At 37.4% G+C, this 21,594-nt stretch overlaps 1 protein-coding gene across 6 annotated transcripts in view; it reads right to left on the bottom strand.

Annotated features, from left to right (window-relative positions):
• LOC133525880 (FMRFamide receptor-like) overlaps positions 1–21,594 on the bottom strand; it is a 271,239-nt gene that overhangs the window by 74,581 nt on the left and 175,064 nt on the right. For 4 of the 6 annotated variants that reach the window (XM_061862306.1, XM_061862294.1, XM_061862320.1 and 1 more), the window contains one exon: positions 13,051–13,164. The exons of the other annotated variants lie outside the window; for them this stretch is intronic. The gene's annotated coding sequence lies outside the window, so the exon portion shown is untranslated. The remainder of the gene's footprint in view (positions 1–13,050; positions 13,165–21,594) is intronic. 6 annotated transcript variants of the gene reach the window in all.

Here is a 21,594-nt window from a genome sequence, read left to right as displayed (position 1 = left end):
CAGCGGTAGACTTCTGGCATCTGGGACCTATTCCACTCGTCTAACTTACAAGTCGATTTTTTGATTAGAGTCAGTAAGATACCGTGTTCTACTAAAATAATGTACCTAATATCCCTCGCTCTATCCTTTTATTTATCTTAACAATGATATGCACTCAGCAGAAGTAGGTATGCGCGCGTGGTGTGCAAAATTACATGTACACCTGCTGGTTTCTGCGTTTCCACCAGAGATATGCGGGAAAGGGTAGTGAAGGCTGTGTTTGTTATGAATAAATAAATATTATAGGACATTATTTCACAAATTGACTAAGTCCCACAGTAAGCTCAATAAGGCTTGTGTTGAGGGTACTTAGACAACGATATATCATATATAAATATTTATAAATACTTAAATACATAGAAAACACCCATGACTCAGGAGCAAATATCCATGCTCATCACACGAATAAATGCCCTTACCAGGATTTGAACCCAGGACCATCAGCTTCGTAGGCAGGGTCACTACCCACTAGGCCAAACCGGTCGTCAAACCACCAATAACCAACAACCAATCAAAACAACCAATAACCAGTAAATAACCAATAATAATTAATAGTCAAAGAACCAATAGAATATTGTCCACTAGACCTGTGCTAATATGTGAATGGAGTGATTCTATTGCAACAAACACATTCCCCGCTACGCGTTCTCGCACATCTCTGGTGGAAACGCGGCCTTATTCCCTTAAAAATAAAGATGTAATTTGGTCATTTTGAAAAACAAAAACGCTTCTAGGGTTTTGTTCCTATTTTCTTCGGCAACAGAAATACGTTATCTGTGTAAATTTCAACTGTCTATTACGGCCCATGAGATACAGCCTGGCCATTATTACGAGCCTATTGTCCCACTGCTGGGCAAGTTTTTTTTACACTTCTAAAAAGGAAAAAAAAATGGTACTTATCTTTTGATTACGATTCTAAATAATCTCAATATTTCACCGACAAAATTGCAATTTCCTTGCTTTTCATACAACAAAACGGCTTGTAAGCAATAGTGACGTCACGAATGCTTGCCATTTTGTTAGGAGCGTGTTGTCAGTAAAGTGAGATTGTCAGAATTTCACTGTCATTTGTTACTTTATATTGCTTTAATGCAATGGGTCCTATATAGACAGTTGATCGTAAAAACAAGCCAAACCGTTATCAAAAACTTGTCAACCAGCATATTCATTAAGGGTGAAGCCAGACGAACGTAATTGTGACTTGATGGGCTGCGTAATTTCAACTGCAGATAATCGAATGTAAATATGTCGGATGACAACTCATTTTGCGTGAACAAAACAGGCTCTTTGAACCCGAATGCAGAAGAAATTACGCGACACACAACTCAAAAAAGTACGCTAGTGTGGCATCACCCTAACAACGTTACTATTACCCGTCGGCACAAAGTAAATAGCGGAGTCCGCTCAGTACTAAGTGCCATTTTTGCCACACGCACACAGACGTGACATTTACGCACACAGACGTTACATTTACAGGCGTTCTCGGGCACTCTCGGGCAGAGCTTAGTCGGGCTGTGCGCGCGTTGCTCACTTGACGTCTCCGCCGCTACGTAGGTACCTACTGTCATGTATGTCAAAATGCAGTCTCTGAGGAATGTAAACATGATAAGATGTATGTATAAACGAATCGATGTATTTATGTATGTAAACTTATATTACGAGTACCTACTCCTTTTTAAAATTCGAAATTAATACAGAAGCAACCCTAGTGAGTCGGGCAAGTTTAGGTATGTATTTTCAAGAACGGTGGTAACGGACTTTCTGTTTATTTTTTATTTTGTGCCGTCGGTATACTCGGCATCGATCTCATGTCTATGTTGTACTCCCTCAAGACTTACTAATTAATAAATTAATAATAACTCATATAAATAATTTGCCAGTACGTATGGTTAGGAGGTATATTTGTTAGGTATAATTATTTGAAGATATTTTTAGATATTTCTGATTATATTCCTTTTCACCGCCATTTATCTAAGAATAGAATAGAATAATTTTTATTCGTAGACACAAACAAGACACATTAAATTACATGATGTAACAAAAACAAAGGAAGTATAGTGCCACGAAATGGCCTCATCTCAGCATGTTGCTCGTGGCTTCCAGCGCTGATCTTCCGATCTTATCTCTTTTCATTATTCTTCTTTACATTAACATGACTGCATCTGTGTGCTTGATGTTTGTTGTTAACGTTGAGAAGAGCGGTTCCTCCCAACACAGGCAATTCTTTGCTTACCGGGCGGCACCAACCCCTAAATGATGGCCATGTGTATTTTAATGAAAAAAAAAAAGAATTTTGTATTATAACATGTCTGATTTATTAATGAGAATCTTTAATTAAATATATCATTACACGTTGACAAAACGATTTGCGTAATAACTAATCAATATTGCGTGAAAAGCAGTTGATCCAAAAAATTGAAACAAAATATTGTAATCTAGATGTGACAAATTAATGGTTTCAAAACTGAAAAGTCTACAAAAGTTAAGTATGAATAAATAATGCCGGCCAAGAGTATGTCAGTGTAGGATTCCGTAGTTACTCTTCCGTCACAATAAGCTAAACTGGAGCTTACAGTATAGTAGATTGCTAACCAAGGGCTGAAACGGTACCTTTTATTATGCTTAAATTATGATTATTTAACCTGATCTCCTTGCATGTTTGGAGAAAAGCACTATATATGCCTCGGCAGGAACAGCAACTCATGGATTCGTCTTCTTTTAGAAAATCGAAACTCATCCCCGGATTGCATTTTCCCGGCCTCTGCAATAATGTACTATTATACGTATAAAACTAAAACGAGAAAATAGTTAAATGGTACGCGAACATGCGATGTTGTATGGAGGAATGACGACGGAGGAAAAACGAACTTTCGTATGAATATTTACTACACTCTGACGCCAATATTACGACGACAGAACAAACTACGCGTCAACAATAGGTACACCATTGCAGTGTTGTCACATACAATTTTGCCGAAATGGTAGAACAGGGTGCAAAAATAGGTAGAAATGGGTGGAATTTAAAATGAAAAATAGGTAGATCTACCTCTCAATAGAAGTACATTTTTATGATTAAAATGTTTTGAATTATTTATAAGTTTTTAATATTGTGACGTTAGTACACGTGTTCATTAAAGAAATTGAAACATAAGTTAGGATTTCCATTGTTTGTAGGTAATAAACCTGCTTGTATAATCTGTTTCTTTGGCAAGTTTTCATTAAATCAAATCTAAATTCGGTAGAAATTAGGTAATGTTCCGTCACATGTATTGAGAATTGCTTACAATTGTACCATTTTGAAAAATAGGTAGATTTCAGGCCGAGGGAGGTAGATAGGTAGAACGCAGGTAAAATAGGTAGATTTACCAAAAAGTAGGTAGATGTGACAACACTGCACCATTGTCTATTAACTGAACAAAACGAGATATGTCTCTATTTATAGAACAGTGACAGATAATTCTGAACACAATAATAAAAGCCGAGAAGGACAAGTCCAATAATTATCCAGACGCTCACGAGATAACCGCCATGTGGGATGTTGATTCGACGATCATTGTCTCGATAGTCGTTTCAGCAAACGGTCTCATAGAGAAGAGTCTCGACCAGCACCTTGAGAGACTTTCGCTAGGTGGTTGGATCAAGGGTCAGATGCAGAAGGTGGTGATCTTGGACACGGCGCGTATAGTACGTCGGTTCCTCTCTCTGCGGCCCTGACCACCGGCAGCTTGGGTCCTAGCCCTAGGCTAGGTTTTTTATGATGTGTTTATATGTATTTTGTACCGTTTTTAAGTGTTTTTATATTTTACTTTTATATGCATTATAAATAACCTAACCCATGATTTTAGATGAAAAAGGGAATAATATACTAATATCGATATTGTAATTATCTCTATATGGAAAATTATTCCAGGGGGCAGATACTTTAAGCGCGTTTATCATCCGTTACTAGTGATCCTGATTGTACGCTGATATCATAATGAGTATAATGACATCTAATTGACGCGGGCGAGACGCACGATCAATAAATAACATGATTCAGATATCGTTCTGATGTCGGTGTACATTCGAATAGGCCTCTCTGCTTACATTAATCGTTGTTTTAGTTAATAGTGCCTACGTATAAAGTTTCAGGGCCGTGGATAACATAAAATCACTAGACTACTATGAGTTCACATACCTATACACAAAACTAAGATGAACATGTAATGTCTACGAACTTGATGATATTACTATATAACTGGCAGTAATTACTATATAATTACTATATTCTATTTACATTTTGCCTGATACGAAACTTACGCCTTAGGAACGTTATAAATGTTATAATACTATATTAATTAATTATATTGAAATATCAAAAGGCTCAGCCAAGTAACAAACGCAGGGTTGACATAAATAAAAAAAATAAAAAAAATTCAGCTGTTTATTTCAATAAAAATCACATCACAGAAAAGTACTTGTTTTTTTTCTTATTTTTTCGCAACTGTATTAAAAAACGTCGTTCGATACACTCGTGAAGTTATGACATACTTTCCGCATTAGCATCGAAATGTACTATTATTTATTTTCTCAATCTTATTCCTAAGTAATAAACATTATAGGTCCCTTTATATCCGTTACTATACTCCGACAAGCCATCATTGCCCGTAGAAAAAAGCTGAAAATTTGAAATGTCAATATCTTTCACATTTAGATAATTACGACTTTCCTTACTGATATTTTTTTATGAGAGGCCAATGAGGCCATAGGTAATATCTTAACACCCTGAACCTATTAAGTAAAGACTGCTATTATGTGGTGGTCTTGAGAATAGCACATCTGGGTGATAGTAATCTACGTTCCGGTGTTGTTTTTGTGTGTCCGGTCCGTTCCGGGTCGCGATCCGGCTCAAGTTCGCACGATGCCGTTATTTATGGTCACCCTGTTATATAACAGCACACTTAACTGGTCCTCGGTGCACCTTATGTCTTGGTAAAAAGGTTTAGAATTGACAGTTTATTATTTTATAGTGTGTATATTACAGGGGTATAATCTTTGAGCTTGTTAGTTTGTATACATTACCTACCTTGTTGTGATAAACGTACGTGCTAATGGGCCGATTTATATTCTATTTTAGTTTTTATTTGGTCAGAATTCGATAAAATTGGGCGAATAGATAGACTATAGAGTACTCTATTTCTGTACAATATAAGCACAATTTTCTTAGGTTTAAAAAAAAATATCTGATTGGCAGAAAATTATGGTGTTTTCGGAGCTCAACAGAAAATTATATACACTATTTGTGGGACGAGTTTTGTGAGGACATCTGCCCGTATGGGGAGCTCTCCAAACCACTTTTTTCCAAATAATGTGTAAAATTAAAATCGACATCAACATAAAATCAGCTCTAATATTAATTTATTTATTTTCATTTTAAGCTGAAAAACAAATACCTACGTTTATAATCGCGAAAATCGAAGTAGGTCAATTGCGGGTATTTTTCTCTGTCACTCTAATTACGTCATAGTAAGAGTAAAAGAGAAAGATCCCCGGAATATGCGATTTTCTGTGTTCGCGGTAGGCCCCCTGGCTCTTTTTTGGGAGGACTAAAGTGAGACCAAGATAAGTTGGCATCGATTTTGACAGACTCAAACTTCTATCAAATTATGACGTTGCACAGGCTGGGCTAACAAAATCGCTACCAACTTATGGTGGTCTAATTCTACTGTCGCCTTAAAATAACAGTTACGGACCCGGGTATGTCCTTAAACTACGTCCACAAGAGAGGTATGGGCATTGTGAATGTCATCTCGCTCTGTGTGGTAGGGCACAGCACAGCGGATGTCATTCCAGATCTAGAGCAGAGCCCAACTGGGGAAGTACCTCCACCTTACAGAAAATCGCAGCCAAATAACACTAGACCCTACTCATAGTGTTGTGTTCCTGCCGGTGAGTAAGGTTGCCAGAGCTCAACGAGGGTGGGAGGGGGTTAGGGTCGGCAACGCGCATGTAACTCCTCTGGAGTTGCAGGCGTACATAGGCTACGGATACTGCTTACCATCAGGCAGGCCGTATGCTTGTTTGCCACCGACGTAGTATAAAAAAAAAGTTACGGGCCAATCATCAAAGAGATATTAAAATTAGTACAAGTCTCACGGCACGGTACACATTCGAACCCAAATCCTTCTCTGTATCTCACGCCTCAGAACCACGGCTGCACCGCTTTTCACGTTCGTCTAAAATCTAAATATGTTAGAACAAAGCAAAACCGCTCTAAATATGGTTGACTTCGTCCCTTGCCTCTAATTGCGTCACCTTGTTGAAGTGAGCGAACTGTATACTGTACCCCTAGTGTAAATAAATTCGATTTCGAAACGTGACGTACGCGTTTGCGTTTAGTCCCATTTTGTATTGGATTTCGAAAGAGCGCGCCAAGCGGGACGTTTTGGAACCTCAAAATCCTATACAAAATGAGACTTAACGCAAACGCGTTCGTCACGTTATGATGTCGATCAAAGTTACACTAGGGGTACAGTTAATGTAGTTTTGAATGATTGTGTTTTTTTGTAAGTACTTACATAGGGTGTAAGTTATTTTAGTTTTACGAACAAAAATTGGTATAAATTAAACGAATTTTATTAAATTATTTTTTTTAAGCTAATTCTGTATTAACCTTAATAGAGTCATTTTCCTAGAAACTTGACTTTTATGATGACATTACCACACTTTGTTATTGCAAATGCCACGCAGAGTTAGCTTGGTCAGACTCTAGTCGCAATACAATTCTATAACTAGCTCTCAATACTTTCTTGTCATGTTTCTGAAACCTGAAATATTATAATATACTTTATTTCCTGATACTGTCCCAAAATAAATGTTGTGTTGTGTTCCTGCCGGTGAGTAAGGTTGCCAGAGCTCAACGAGGGGGTTGGGGTTAGGGACGGCAACGCGCATGTAGCTCCTCTGGAGTTGCAGGCGTACATGGGCTACGGAGACTGCTTACCATCAGGCGGGCCGTATGCTTGTTTGCTACCGACGTAGTATAAAAAAAAAAATGATCGTTAAAAATAATTTTACAAATTCTATTTAGGTACCTATAGTATCTGATTTTCCATTACTAGGTCGGTATGTAAGTCACCCCGTATTTATACACCACAATTTAAACTTACATTTAAAAACAACTTGTAGTTCACCACCATTTAAAGCTCCGCTTATAACACTCCACTTCCTTTTTTTAAACCCACAATAGACGGCCACATATCGCGCGTCCCGCCGCGACGGACGGGGTCGTGCCGGACGCGGTGCGGTCGGATTCTTTTGCAATTCCGTATTGACTGCCAGTCGACAGGTAGATAAATGGCTGCGATGGAATCTTGGAATGTTCACTTGATTTTTATAGATTTTATTTTGGTTGCAGTAGAATAATTTTGTTGTAGTTTAAGATAAATTAAATTGTTCAAATGTACAAACAATTCATCAAAATTTACTGAGACGACAAGCCTTTATTACCAACTACATAGTAGCATTTAAGCATTTAGCATTTAGCATAGCATTATGCATTTAAACGACACCGTATTGACTATAAGTTATTTTGTGGTAGCAACGTTATTGGATATTATTTAACAGAGTTCTCTAACTCCAACTCACGATTATCAATAACTCTTGTTATACAACTATTGCATAAAATACTATTTTATATGTTTGGCCTTTGAAAGGTACTTACAGCAAAAAATAAGTAAGATTATAATGTAATTTTGATATATATATGAATGAAAATGAATGTAAATATCGTCACTTAGTAATACTTTGATATGCCCATTAGAACCCTATAACCTTGATATGCCTATTAGAACCCTACCCTAACCCCCCCCCCTGCATAGAAGCGTCCGCTATCCGTCTACGAATTTTACCTACAATGTCACCCGCGAACGTGCACTCAAAGCCCTACAACAACGCAATGAAGCATTCACTAATTTTCCTAACACTACTAAGAAATTACATTTATTGAATATTTATTGTATTACCCTTAAAGATCAAGTAGAAAGTGAAACGAACCACAATAATCTGTTTACGGCATTTATTGGGTAAATTCATTAAATCGAGGGTTTGCGCCGGCAGTTACAATCACGTAACTCGGTTAGAAGTTTGGGAACCGCTGGCGCGGGGATAGTTTGAGTGCTGTTGTACGCTCGAGTCTTTGATGCATTTTAATGATCAACTACGTTTTAGACTCAGACAGTAAAATATTGATACGGTCAGCCATATATGTATGTGAAGTAGCTAAGCAGCCGAGGTGTTCAAACACTTGAAATGAAAAGCTACGTTGCGTTTTATTGTATTAAAAATAAAGTTGTGTTTAGTTAAGATAATTTTTAGACATCGCCCGTATAGGCACTTTATTGCCAAATTACATACTTATGAAATTAAAATTTTTAGAATTAATTATGAAAAAATTACGAATGTAGACGTTTGGCACATACCTATACACCGTGTTTTTATTGAATGGGGTTGGCCGGTCGAAGTATTAAACAGATGGCGCCATCATAGCTTGCCCTGTCAATCCCTAGAATTGTGTCAAATTCTTGTTTTTTTTTTGGAATTTTGTGACCTGGATTCCAGTACTTTAAGCCAAATCTCATAGAACAAAACTAGAGACAGGGGCAAGCTATGATGGTGCCATCTATGCAAACCTTTGACAGTTGCCAACCCCATTCCGTTAACTCCGGGGTATGGGTAAGTACGTTTAAGGAAAATAAATGGCATAGAAAATTAAAAAAAAAATTGTAATATTTTTAGTTGTTTCATATTTTTAAAAAGTAATTAAATGTTGCATATAGCGTTGTTGTAACACGGGCATTACATTTAATTAAACCAAACAATTGAGAACTGTGAAGGACCAATGTCATTTCGAACAACAGTCTTCCGAGATAGTATTTACGTTTAGTAGCAAATGTACACACTCGTGCTAAACACTAATCAATATGTAAACAGGCCCTAAGGCAAGTGTATACGCTCGTAACGGCCTTATAAAATAAAAACAAATTATTGATTATCTCCGAAAAGGAGTTAATTAGAATACCGGTGTCTTTGAGAAAGTTACTTAATTTAAGCTCAGGAATGCACCCTTGAAATTAACGGAATTAAAATAAAACACGGTGTATATTGCTTGTATTTCAACGATTTAGAACGACATTTAAAATTAACGAGACGTAGGTTTTATTAGTATGAAATTATTTTGAAAAAAAAAATACTCCTAACCGCAACAGCATTCGTTATTGATATTTTTTCGAGCGGCAATGTGTTTCGTACATCGTGATCACTTGTGACAGTTGTGACGTCACGTCATTAATGAGACGTATTGAGTCAAAACAAAGTAGATATCGAATCGAATCGTCGTCCATTTTTACAAGCTTTTATTTACTTTCACCTGACCGTTGTCTGTTTGTAATCAAATCTTGCAAGTTAAATTTGACCCACTTCCCGGTTTCCGATGAAGCTGAAAATTTGCATACATATGTAAGTCGGGTGACAATGCAATATTATGGTACCATCGAGATGATCTGATGATGGAGACAGGAGGTGGCCGTAGGAACTCTGTGATAAAACAACGTAACCTAATTGTGTTTGGAGTGTTTAGAATTGTCTCGATGGGTATTAGTTGCCTGTGGAAAGAAAAGTACAGTCAGCGATAAAAGCTTGTACCAAAAATGAAATTTTTGCCAAAAACTTATTTATTTCATAAAACCCATGAATTTGTGTTCATTAAAGCCTAAACTAATTACTTTTTAATTATGAGGTCGTATCAAAAATACACGCGGTATGATATAGTTTAAAATTAGAAAATGAATAGAGTGAAACCAAGCTAACTTTGCAATGAAAAAGTGTGGCAAGATCATCGTTATGAATTATAATGTCTATAAAAATGTGATTTTATAACGAAACTCCCTCGCTACGTTTTGTTGTGCAAGACAATGCAAAGTTGGGTTAGACGACACTTTTCTTTCCAAAAATTCGATCCCCAGGAAACTAAAATGGAGTTTAGGAGTCGCGAAACGTCTGGTTGACGTAACTGGTGACCGAAGAGCTGGCGGCTTCCTCGCACAACGTATCAGTATTGCGATACAACGAGGAAATGCCGCCAGCATCCTTGGTACAATGCCTCAAGGGCCTATTTTAGATATAAGCTAGTTATAGTAATCATCTGTATATATCCATTATGTATATTGTTATTGTAAATAAATGGAGTTTTAAACATGTACGGCTGTTTGCGGTCAGTTTGGTAGAAAGGGTTTATTCTACGCAGACATAATGGCTGGCTGTTTGTATGTTTATAATACTCAACATGGCATGTGTCAACGTCCCGACATAGGTTATCGCTGACTCTGACTGATACCGTCGAGACTGCGGTGAGAGCGCGCATGGTTTCAATAGTTTTGAGTTAAAGTTTAAGCTGTTTAATAGTTATTTGTTTTACAAGGGGGCAAAGTTGTTGTTTAACCGATTGATACCCGAGCAAGCGAAAGATTCCAAAATTGAACCACGAGCGTAGCGAGTGGTTCGGGAAGTGGAATATTGAGCGTTGCGAGGGTTTCAATGCACGAGGGTTAAACAAACTTTGCCTCCGAGTGAAACACAAATTTTTTCACCACACCAACACGAGGAAACTACTAACTATGAGATACTAAAAAATTCAAATGAAATCAAATCCAAATGAACGTAATAAAAAAATAATCATTCAAAATCATCATTTAAAACTCAATTCTATTAGCTAACATAAGGAAACAACTCAAAATTTGTATCTGATTACTTTGTCCCACATGTGGATAAAATGCAACTTTCTCATTCGTTTTTGAACAATCAAGAGGGCCTTTACCAGTTGGTGTGGTGAAAAAGTTATGTTTCCGTCATCCGATATATTGGAACTGCCAAGGTGCTCACAAATATCTGAATACGCCTCTATAATATTGTCAAGGCGTTAGAGTCCGTGTTGAGATATTTGTAAGCACTTCGGCCGCTCCGCTTTTTTATCCCGTAGACTAAAATGACATTTCATGTGTTGCTGGTTTTTTACGTCTTATAAATAGTGATGTGCTGCAACCGGTACTAACCGAAAATAAACTATTGGGAGTTACTTATATAGGCATGCAACACCATTTTGAGGCATTTAGAAAGGTTGTATCCAGGTCTAAACACAATATTTCTAATATTTAAAAGCGATTTTATTGTAAGATTAACAGTCACCTCGAAGCTCATAATGCAATTTTTAAATGTTTGAGTGGATTAGTAGTGAGTAGATTTTATTTATTGTTTACTTCCTATCATGTAGTGAGTAGATTTCATTAATTGTTTATTTTGGATCTAAAATTAATTTAATATTTATCGGTTATTCACAAACCGAAATCAAAGATCAGCACTATTTCTTTTAAGCTGGTCACATTATTTCTGCGTTTGACATTTGTGGTTGTCATTTTAGTCTACGGAATAAAAAAACAGACTATAGGTCGGCAGACAAATGATATTTGCTAAATGATTTCTGATTCAACACCTGATTACGGTTTTGATCTTACGTCGATACGACCTTGACGATTGACGATCACTCGCACCGACTGGTGCATGCGAAATGCCAATCAGCAAGACTATGGAATCTCCATGTACCAAAAAATGTCCGTCAAAAAACTTAAAATAGGTGGCGCTACAATACCTTACTTGCCTTTAGACGACCGGTCTGGCCTAGTGGGTAGTGACCCTGCCTATGAAGCCGATGGTCCCGGGTTCAAATCCTGGTAAGGGCATTTATTCTTGTGATGAGCATGGATGTTCCTGTCATGGGTGTTTTCTATGTATTTAAGTATTTACCTATAAATATTTATATATTATATATATCGTTGCCTAAGTACCCTCAACACAAGCCTTATTGAGCTTACTGTGGGACTTAGTTATTTGTGTAATAATGTCCTATAATATAAAAAAAATACCTAGAATGCTTGAAAAAAGATCTAATCATAGACAGCGTACTTTACACCGTCAAAAACGTCTAGGTATTTAGCTACTCTAGCGCTACTCTGCAGAGTTTTGGAACTGTTATTTATAGCTGACAGCTGGACACTTTTGCAACAGTTCTGCCTATTATGGAGATTTCATTCCTTACCTCTACCTTCCATCAGCAAGCAATCGACGTGAGCAATCTTTAAAGTTATATCTAAATCAAATTGTTAAATTAGAATCAACCTTCAGAGTCAATAAGTTTTTTTGTAAAGTTAGCGATTGCTAAAGCAATTCCACCAATATATCCCCATTTCAGCTTATAGCTGTAGGTCACATGAAATTTTGTCAATGTATTCATCTATCATAATCTTGGTTATCGCTTTTAAGCGATAAGACCGCCTGTTGTTACCCAGTTATATATTTTTGTCTTAATTTCTTTGTAATTTTACATGTAAAATGTATTGTTATTGGATAATTAAAGAATATCATCATTACATCATCATTTACATTATTATAGAAATATCTCCTTGGATTTCACGGGCCTATAAATCCCGGTCTTTTGATAGGCTTGCGTGGGGATATAGATCCAACACGGAGAGGCCCCTTGGAGAGCTTTAATGTCATGTAGAACGCCTGCTGGAGCCCGTTCACAGGCCCAACAATAGACACCCATGAACCGGTCGCAGCAGGCATTGGGACTATTGTAGTAAAAGGGAACAGTATAACGGTCTATGGATTGAAGTTTGGGAGGACAATCAGACTGAAATAGAAATTATTATTACATTTTGCATCAATACTAAACAGTAAAAAAATAGATTATTACCACAAGTCGTCATAGTGTTCCCCAAAAATATTGAAAAGTATAAACTGTATAAAAATAAAGTTACCTAAGTTGGAATACTTAACTCCGAGGGATTCTCAAAACTGCCGCCAGATGGCAGAAAAACGAACAAAAGGTCCAGTACCTTTCTTAACTTTTAGGGGTCTGATTTAGGACAGATGTAAAACTTATTATAATTTCGCATTGCACGAATTTCAAGGAAATACCTCATGAAAGATTGTAACTTATGATGACTGCCTGCCTCGTCTCACTGGAAGGCCTCGCTCGGTGTGTTTAATTACACTATATTTGTCAGCTTTGAAGTGATGCTCTTGAGCTACCTGTAACAATTACAAATAACAATCAATTACTTGTACAAGTAATATAAATAAACTACCGAATAATAAGCCTCTACCTACTCCTTGCGATAACAGCCACTGTGCCAACTCGCGTCTTATGCAAGTTTTCACTTCCACCCCTGGAGCATTTAGCTCTAACGACTCCTCTCTGGACGGCCAATGAAGGCAAGCCAGAGCTGAGAGTCCTGCGGGTCCCCTTGGGGTCCACTCCGACCGACGAAGACACGCCGGAGACGGAGACCCTGACCGACTCTCGGGAGTACTCGGGTCCGTGGGGTCCTTACTCCCCAACAGCTTGCCACAAGCTGCCCTGCGGGTAGTTTATAGTTATTTACGATACAAGTGCGAAAAATAGGATGGGAGTATTTTAAATGGACACGATTTGCGAATTAACTACTCGCACGTGTATCGTACAACGTTTGTCAGTACATATGGCTGTTTAAAATTTCGACATAGTTACATAATGTGTTAATTTACGCACTAGTGCGGAAAAGTAGCACCATATGTACTGAAAAAAAATTATAATATTCGTATTATATGTTGATAAAGAGTAGGTAAATCCAATACGGGCGAATGTTCAAAAAAACGGTGGTTAACATAGGACCTAGGAAGTAAAAAAAGCATTTATTTCGGACAAGATCAATATGCCTATACAAAAACACAAAACAACAAACAATCATAATATTTCCATATAAATTACAAAAAATAAAATTAAAATATTAATAAAATTAAATTAAAAATACGGATAAAATTAAATTAACATTATTCATTACATTAAATCAAAATTATCAATTAAATTACATTAAAGTTATCAATTAAATTTAAATTATCAATTAAATTATATTAAACTAATTATATGAATAAGTACTTGGAAACCCCTAAACTAAACTTCGTTATCATCTACCTACCTATTTACGAAATATTTTGCAATTAATAGAACATTATCAATAAAGCTACTAATCGCCCTGCCAAGAGGCCTCGAGATTCCTTCACAAGCCTCGCTTCGGCCCCGTTAAGGGGCGGTACATTGTATTACGCTGCACAAGACGTTAAGGGGCGGCTAACATATTTAATTAGCTCTTCTTTAAGTGGGTTAGATCGGATAAGTGTGGGGAATTTTTACCTCACCTTTCACATTACGGGGCTGTGAAAGGTGTCGTGTCGTTTTTCTTATACAGCTTGTTTTTATTTGTTAAAAATTGCACTAACATATTTTATAAATCGTCTTACGTCGATCTGGTATAATTAAAATGATATGTGCAACAATTCGCCTATCTTCTTATCAGTATTGAGGGTACATTTAACTCAGTAGAACCAGTTGGGAATGCTACTTGAGGTTATAAAAGGCGATGATCCAGCTTGGAACGGACAGTTCGTGCCTAACTTTAGAGTTGGACAATTGACTTTCAAAAAGTATTGATGAAAATTTAAGCGAATTAAGTAAGTGATGTTGCACCAAAGTGTATTATTGTTATTACCTAGGATATGCCTATCGGAAGGTTTCATATTTTAATTAGCAATATTATATTTTATGTACCAACTTAAAATTTAATAGGTACCTACGTTCGAGTTTTAGAGAAAAAAATGAAAAATGAAAACTAATGAAGTAGGTATATTGATGTTCAAAGAATTGTAGAAAATATCTTCCAGCAATAAATAACACAATAAGAAACAACTTTTTATACTTTCTATCCAACGAAACTGACATTTCCAACTAGGGCTAATTTATCTTTAAAATGCAGACGCTAAATATAAAACCATGAGCGCTGCACTCGGAACATATTTAGAAATAAATTAAATTTGTTAATTATTAACGACAACTGAACACTATCGAGCTACAATGCCCTTAAAATATCACCCACGAGTGCTATTACCAATGCTCAGAAAGCAATAGTCCCTACCTGCTGCCTCCCACTATTCTCAATCCGTACTTATTTAATCCCCTTAAGAGATAGATTGAAAAGTACGAGTATCATATGTCTTATAGATCGTAAATTATACGCATGCCAAAGGACCATGGGCAACTTTGTATGGAGCCTGGACCCAACGCCAACAGAAATGAGAGTAAGGTCATTAGATAGGTATTTCTATGTACTTCATTTTGTTCTATGGGCACCAAGCGGAATTCCATTGCAGAACTGAGATATTGGTATTTTAGCCAAAATGTCGTCACCCTTATTACCTAGGCAATAGAGTCCAAGTAAGTAAATTAATTACTGCAGGGTAGATGTTCGCGCACCGCCGGGCGAGCACACTGAATGATTTGCCGCGCTGGCCCGGCGGTGGACTATATTGCCTAGGTAATAAGGGTGACGACATTTTGACTAAAATACCAATATCTCAGTTCTGCAATGGAATTTCGCTTGGTGCCCATAGAACGAAATGAAGTACATAGAAATACCTATCTAATGACCTTACTCTCAACTCTGTTGGTATTGGGGCCATTTTGACGCATAGTCCTTTCATTCAAACCATTAAGCTGTTTCTGCTTATACGAACATCTTTTAGGAATAATGATCACATCAATAAATTCTTTTATGATTAGCTAATGGTGTTTGTAACTGATAATTCGAACAGGTACTCCTATTTGTATAGATCTATCGACTGGAGAGAAACATCGTCTGAACCCTGGCCCCAATTTTCGTCTCATGTATAGTGTTGGGAATATCAGCCTTGACTTTTAAAATTATTGACAAAGTCGACAAGGTTACGGCTATTTAGAATAATGAAAGTCTAGACTCAGCGGTCTAGATTTAAAATAAATACAAAAACCTCGTTGACATGTCTGAGGCCGTTAGACTATAGGTAACCTAGGTCCGATGTAGGCGCTTCAATAAAGTAGGTAAAAATATGCATTTAAAGGCTAAGTTCAATTTGTAACTAAATTACTAAGAGGCTGATTCTAATTTAACAACTTTTAAGGGTTGAAACTGGTTTAGACACGACCTCGACGATCGTCTTGGCGATTGACGCGCATCTCACGCACGACTTTCACAGTCACAGTTATTTCAATAAAATGGTAGCCAAGTTCAACATGCCAAAGCATGCTGACATGGACACAAGTCCAGGTTATTATTATTATTATATAATTATAGGTGAGCAGCTATTTAGCTGATGAGCCTATGTCACACAGTGTCCTGTATTATACAGTTCAAAGTTTGTAAAGTCGTATCACATCACTAAGTAACATCAGTCTAACTTATTGTTTAAAAGCCACTTGTCCAATCTGTTTTTAAAAACATTGACCGAGGGAGCAGTTACAACACTATCCGGTAAACGGTTCCAAGCCGCCACGACACGGTTGGACAAAGAATGATATGCAGCTTTAGTAGTAGTGGGAGTGCGAACTATTCTTAGGCTGGTTATTCGATTATTTAATAAATTAACGACGGAGTTGAAATCTATAGTAGACTATAGTCGTATTTTTAATGCTTTTCTGTGATGATAATAATCTTTATTAACTGGACCGAAATTAATTTCGTTTGTAAATTGACTTTCTCTTATATTTCTGGTTTGTAAACCACATAGTAATTTATTGTGCCATTTGACATTAATTAATTATTCTGACATACCTATTTTTGTAAATATTAATTGTCTTGTAAATAGTTGTTACAGTTGCATGACATTAAGTTTTATTTTTAATTATAATTTATATTGATATTATGGGACATTATGGGGCATTATTACACAAACTGACTAAGTCCCACAGTAAGCTCAATAAGGCTTGTGTTGAGGGTACTTAGACAAAATATATAATATATAAATATTTATAAATACTTAAATACATAGAATGACTCAGGAACAATATCCATGCTCATCACACGAATAAATGCCCTTACCAGGATTTGAACCCGGGACCATCAGCTTCGTAGGAAGGGTCACTAGTTCACTACCCACTAGGCCAAACCGGTCGTCAATGATATTAAGTTTTATTTTTAATTATAATTTATATTGATATACAATGTAAGTTGTGACAGAATAAATGAAATGAAATGTACTTCATTTCGCAACAGCGTAAGCGATCTCCAAGGTCTTATCAAAATGAGAACAAAACCGTAACAAGTACTTACATCCGAATCGGGCTCTAAGTCCCCTCTGTCCGGCTGTCAGTGGATCTCCCTGGCCTTAATTTACGTTGACAGTTGGCATTTTCACAGAGTGCAATTCCGTTGCTGTTCTAAATTAAATTTCTTTAATCCTCCGGCGCTCGATGAGCTCCATTGGGGTAACTTCGGAAGCGGGATAATTTTGAATTTTCTAATATAGACTACATAATAAGAAGCATTTCACACCTTGGCAACTCTCAGGTACGTACACTACCGCAACGCTTGCCAAGGCATCTTAATAACCGATGCTACAGTTGATAGTGATTTCAGTTTAGTAGATGTCTGCTAGTTTCAACATTACCTCGCATTCAAAGTTAGCACAATACACCTTAGTTGATTATGATTCTGCTTAAGAAAAATGCAAATGAGGGTCCAAGTTTATGTCCAGTATTTTGGAAGATAAGTATATAAAGGTAAAAAAAAAGGAGACCATATAAATAGGTATTTGTCTTACAAGAGGGCAAAGTTATTGTTTAACCGCTCGTGCGAATATTGATACCTGAGCAAGCGAAAGATCCCAAAAGTGAAGATTCTAAAAATGGAATCTTGAGCGTTTCAAGGCCCGAGGATTAAAAAAATATTGCTCCAGAGTGAAACAATTTTTTTCACCACACCATCCCGAAGAAAATTTAATTGTAAGATATCACACAAAATCAAACTAATTTTTTTTTATGTAATAGGCTGCAAACGAGCAGACGAGCCGCCTGATGGGAAGCAGTCATCGCCGCCTATGGACATAAGCAACATCGGAGGAGCCACTTATGCGTTGCCAACCTTTGAGAACCCTAAAAACCTGCTTCTTGAAGAACCCCATGTCATAGCGTAAGGGAAACACCTCAGAAGGTAGCTCATTCCACAACTTGCACGTTCTGGGAAAAAACGAGCGAGATGCCCGCTTGTTCTTGGTTTGCCAAGTGTCGAGAAAGTGAGGATGAACTTTGTTTCTTTGGCGGGAGGTGCGGTGATAAAAACGTGACGGTGGCACCAATTCAAAAAGTTCTTCAGAACATTCCCCGTTGTACAGACGGTAGAACAGGCATAGAGAGCCAAAGTCTCTCCGAAGACTGAGGGGTTCCAAACCGACTGTGAGATCGGGGTCACCAACAATACGAATTTGGAAATCAAATCCAAATGAACGTTATTAGATAATTTTTATACAAAATCATCATTTAAAAGTCAATTCTACCAGCTAACAGGGAACAACTTAACATTTTCATAAGATTATTTTTCCCCACATGTGAAAAAAATATAAATTCTCATCAGTTTTTGAATAATGAAGAGAGCATTCACCAGCTGGTGTAGTGAAAATGTATTTTCTAGCATAACACATCATGCACAAGAAATACGTGAAATAGCCCAGTGGTTTATACATGCAACTTCCAAACCGGCGGTCGTGTGTTGGATTCCTGGTCCGTGCTGATATGTTTCTCGGAGCTTTTGAGCTACGGAACCCCCAAAAATGAGAATATATGCAAAATGTGTTTTCTAATTTTAACACAACTCATCATGCATAATAAATAAGAGTACATGAAATAGGCGAGTGATTCAGACATGCAACTTCCGAACCGGAGGTCGTGGGTTGGATTCCTGGCTCGTGTCGATATGTTTCTCGGAACATTACGCACGGATCATATGACTACTATATGTTATCCGGTGGAGGAAAGAATCGTAAGAAAACTGCACAGATCTAGCCAAAATGACAATAGTTTTAGCTAATTAATTATTTTAGTAAGCGACCTCTTCACTCGAAATCCAAACACGCGCACAAGAGGACACTATCTTAAACTAGTAACAACAAAGCATAAAACAAATATCAGCAAAAACTTTATTGCAAACCGAATAGTAAATGCCTGGAACAAATTACCCTCTGAAGTTGTGAACTCTTGTAGTGTGTACACGCTTATGAATAAGGGGGTGAAGTCACGACAGTTCAAACTCGAAGATGACAACTTGATAGAAAACGCTTGTCTAAACTTAAATAATGTATGAAAATAGTCACGTGACTGTTCATAGCATCTGTCATGTCGATACATTTATTTTGTCGATGCACGATTGTCCTGTTAGATAGGCCCTCAGGCCTCTCTCACTGACAATATTAACCGTACATTGCTGGTCCAACAAGTATTCATTGACGCTTTTTTTTTTTAATACTACGTCGGTGGCAAACAACCATACGGTCCGCCTGATGGTAAGCAGTCTCCGTAGCCTATGTACGCCTGCAACTTCAGAGGAGTTACATGCGCGTTGCCATTCGCGTTCATTTCTAATGCCCGTGGAATCCAGGAAGTTCCAGATTCTTAGTGTCGTAATGTTCTGTACCTCATAGGGTTGCAATACCTACATGCCGCCCTGAGTAGGTACTTCTTTCCGACATTAGTGAACCTTCAGGTGCCGTTCCGATTCAGACTGCACCAGCATTACTGGTGCAGTATTGCAGCGTGACATTACTACCGACTGCATTGCTGTGCAGTAATGCATTGGGCAGTATTAGTCCGTTTTAGTGTATGGCACTCGTATGGCAATGCGGGCGACTAGATGAAAAGGGCTTGTGTGCGAATTGAATTTTGGGCCTATGTGATGTAACAGGTTTCCTGTCAGTAGGCTATGGACGGATTAACACTCGGCACTGATTGCATTTGGATTCGATCCGCCCACATACAACCCGATCGCATTTAGGAACGACCGTTCAAAACCAGGTACACAAAAGGCTCATTACTGACAACGCTTTGGTGAAATAACTACTTGGGTCAAAAATGTTTGGGATAACCGGCAATTTATCTGTGGACATTACAAAAGTGAACTATATTGATACATTTTCTAAGACGTATCATATAAATTTTATGATTAATTACAAAAATTTGCTTTTAAATGTCCGTTTGTGATGTCCGCAGAAAAGTCGTATAACCTAAACTCATACTAATAAAATGTTTGACTCACTTAATGTACTAAAATAAAATAAAATTGAATAATTGTGTTGAAATTAGATAAAAGAACAACACTAGATAAAAAAGCTGTGACTACTTATAAAATGGGGATGAATGTTTAGCTCCATATTTTTTTAAACTCTACATTTTAATAAAAACAACCCGCATTTTCGGAAAAGCATACCATATACATGTTGTTGTCCTAAAGCACCCCAGAGGTGCAAAGGGCCTTCACAAGCTCGCGCCACGCCTTCCTATCTTCAGCTCGTCTTCTGGCCTCGCTCCAGCTCAACTCGACCGCTTGTAGCTCTCTTAGGACGGACCGTTGCCAAGTGTACAGGGCGCCCGGAGCCACGGCTTCCGTCCGGCGGTTTCCACGCGAAAGCTATGGTAGCATTATTCGTTTCCCCTCTTCGAATAGTATGTCCTATCCATCTCCATTTCCGTGTCGCAATTTCTTCGTCAATGGGTGTACATGTACCATAGACATAACATACCTTAATTGAACCTTCGTAGATGAGAAGATGAGAGAATCATCCCAGAAACATACATCTCATTAGTACGACCAAGAAAGGAGCTCTGCCCAAAATTTATGGTTTACAATTAAACTTAAATATTTTAAAATTACTAATTTAAAGACCAAATTTCGAGTTTCGTGATGTATTTTTGTGCAATTACAAATTCAGTGAAATAAAAATGCGTCCGCACCGTGCCTCGTTAGGATGTCCGCGGTCAGCGTGGAAAACCAGCAGCAAAATAAAATATGCGGGGGCGCTTTACTCGTATACTTGTTTACGTTTAATAAATTATGCTTTATGCCATCGTCTACGTGGTTAACTGATGATCGTAAATCTACTAGTAAACATATCAAATTATTATATATAAATATTTTGATTTGTGTTATTTCGAGTAGAAACACTACTAACTATATAATTTAGTCTATTTAGTCATTTATTTAATATTGCATTGACATGTACATAATAAGGTGTTACATTTTATATAAACTGAAATAGATGTTATATACATAATACAAGTATAAAAGAAAAAGTGGCCCAACTTACGTCCCCTGCATTCGCGGCAGATGCCTTACCCACCGCGCCACCAGAGTCCCGGCGGTATTGATCGAACTTTCTCGATTATATGCAGTCCCAGAGGCGACCGGTTTGGCCTAGTGGGTAGTGACCCTGCCTACGAAGCTGATGGTCCCGGGTTCAAATCCTGGTAAGGGCATGTGTTCGTGTGATGAGCATGGATATTTGTTCGATTCATGGGTGTTTTCTATGTATTTAAGTATTTATAAATATTTATATATTATATATATCGTTGTCTAAGTACCCTCAACACAAGCCTTATTGAGCTTACTGTGGGACTTAGTCAATTTG

The sequence above is a fragment of the Cydia pomonella genome, chromosome 1, assembly GCF_033807575.1.
Source record: "Cydia pomonella isolate Wapato2018A chromosome 1, ilCydPomo1, whole genome shotgun sequence".
Lineage (NCBI taxonomy): Eukaryota > Metazoa > Arthropoda > Insecta > Lepidoptera > Tortricidae > Cydia > Cydia pomonella.
This window is presented reverse-complemented; position numbering and strand designations above follow the sequence as displayed.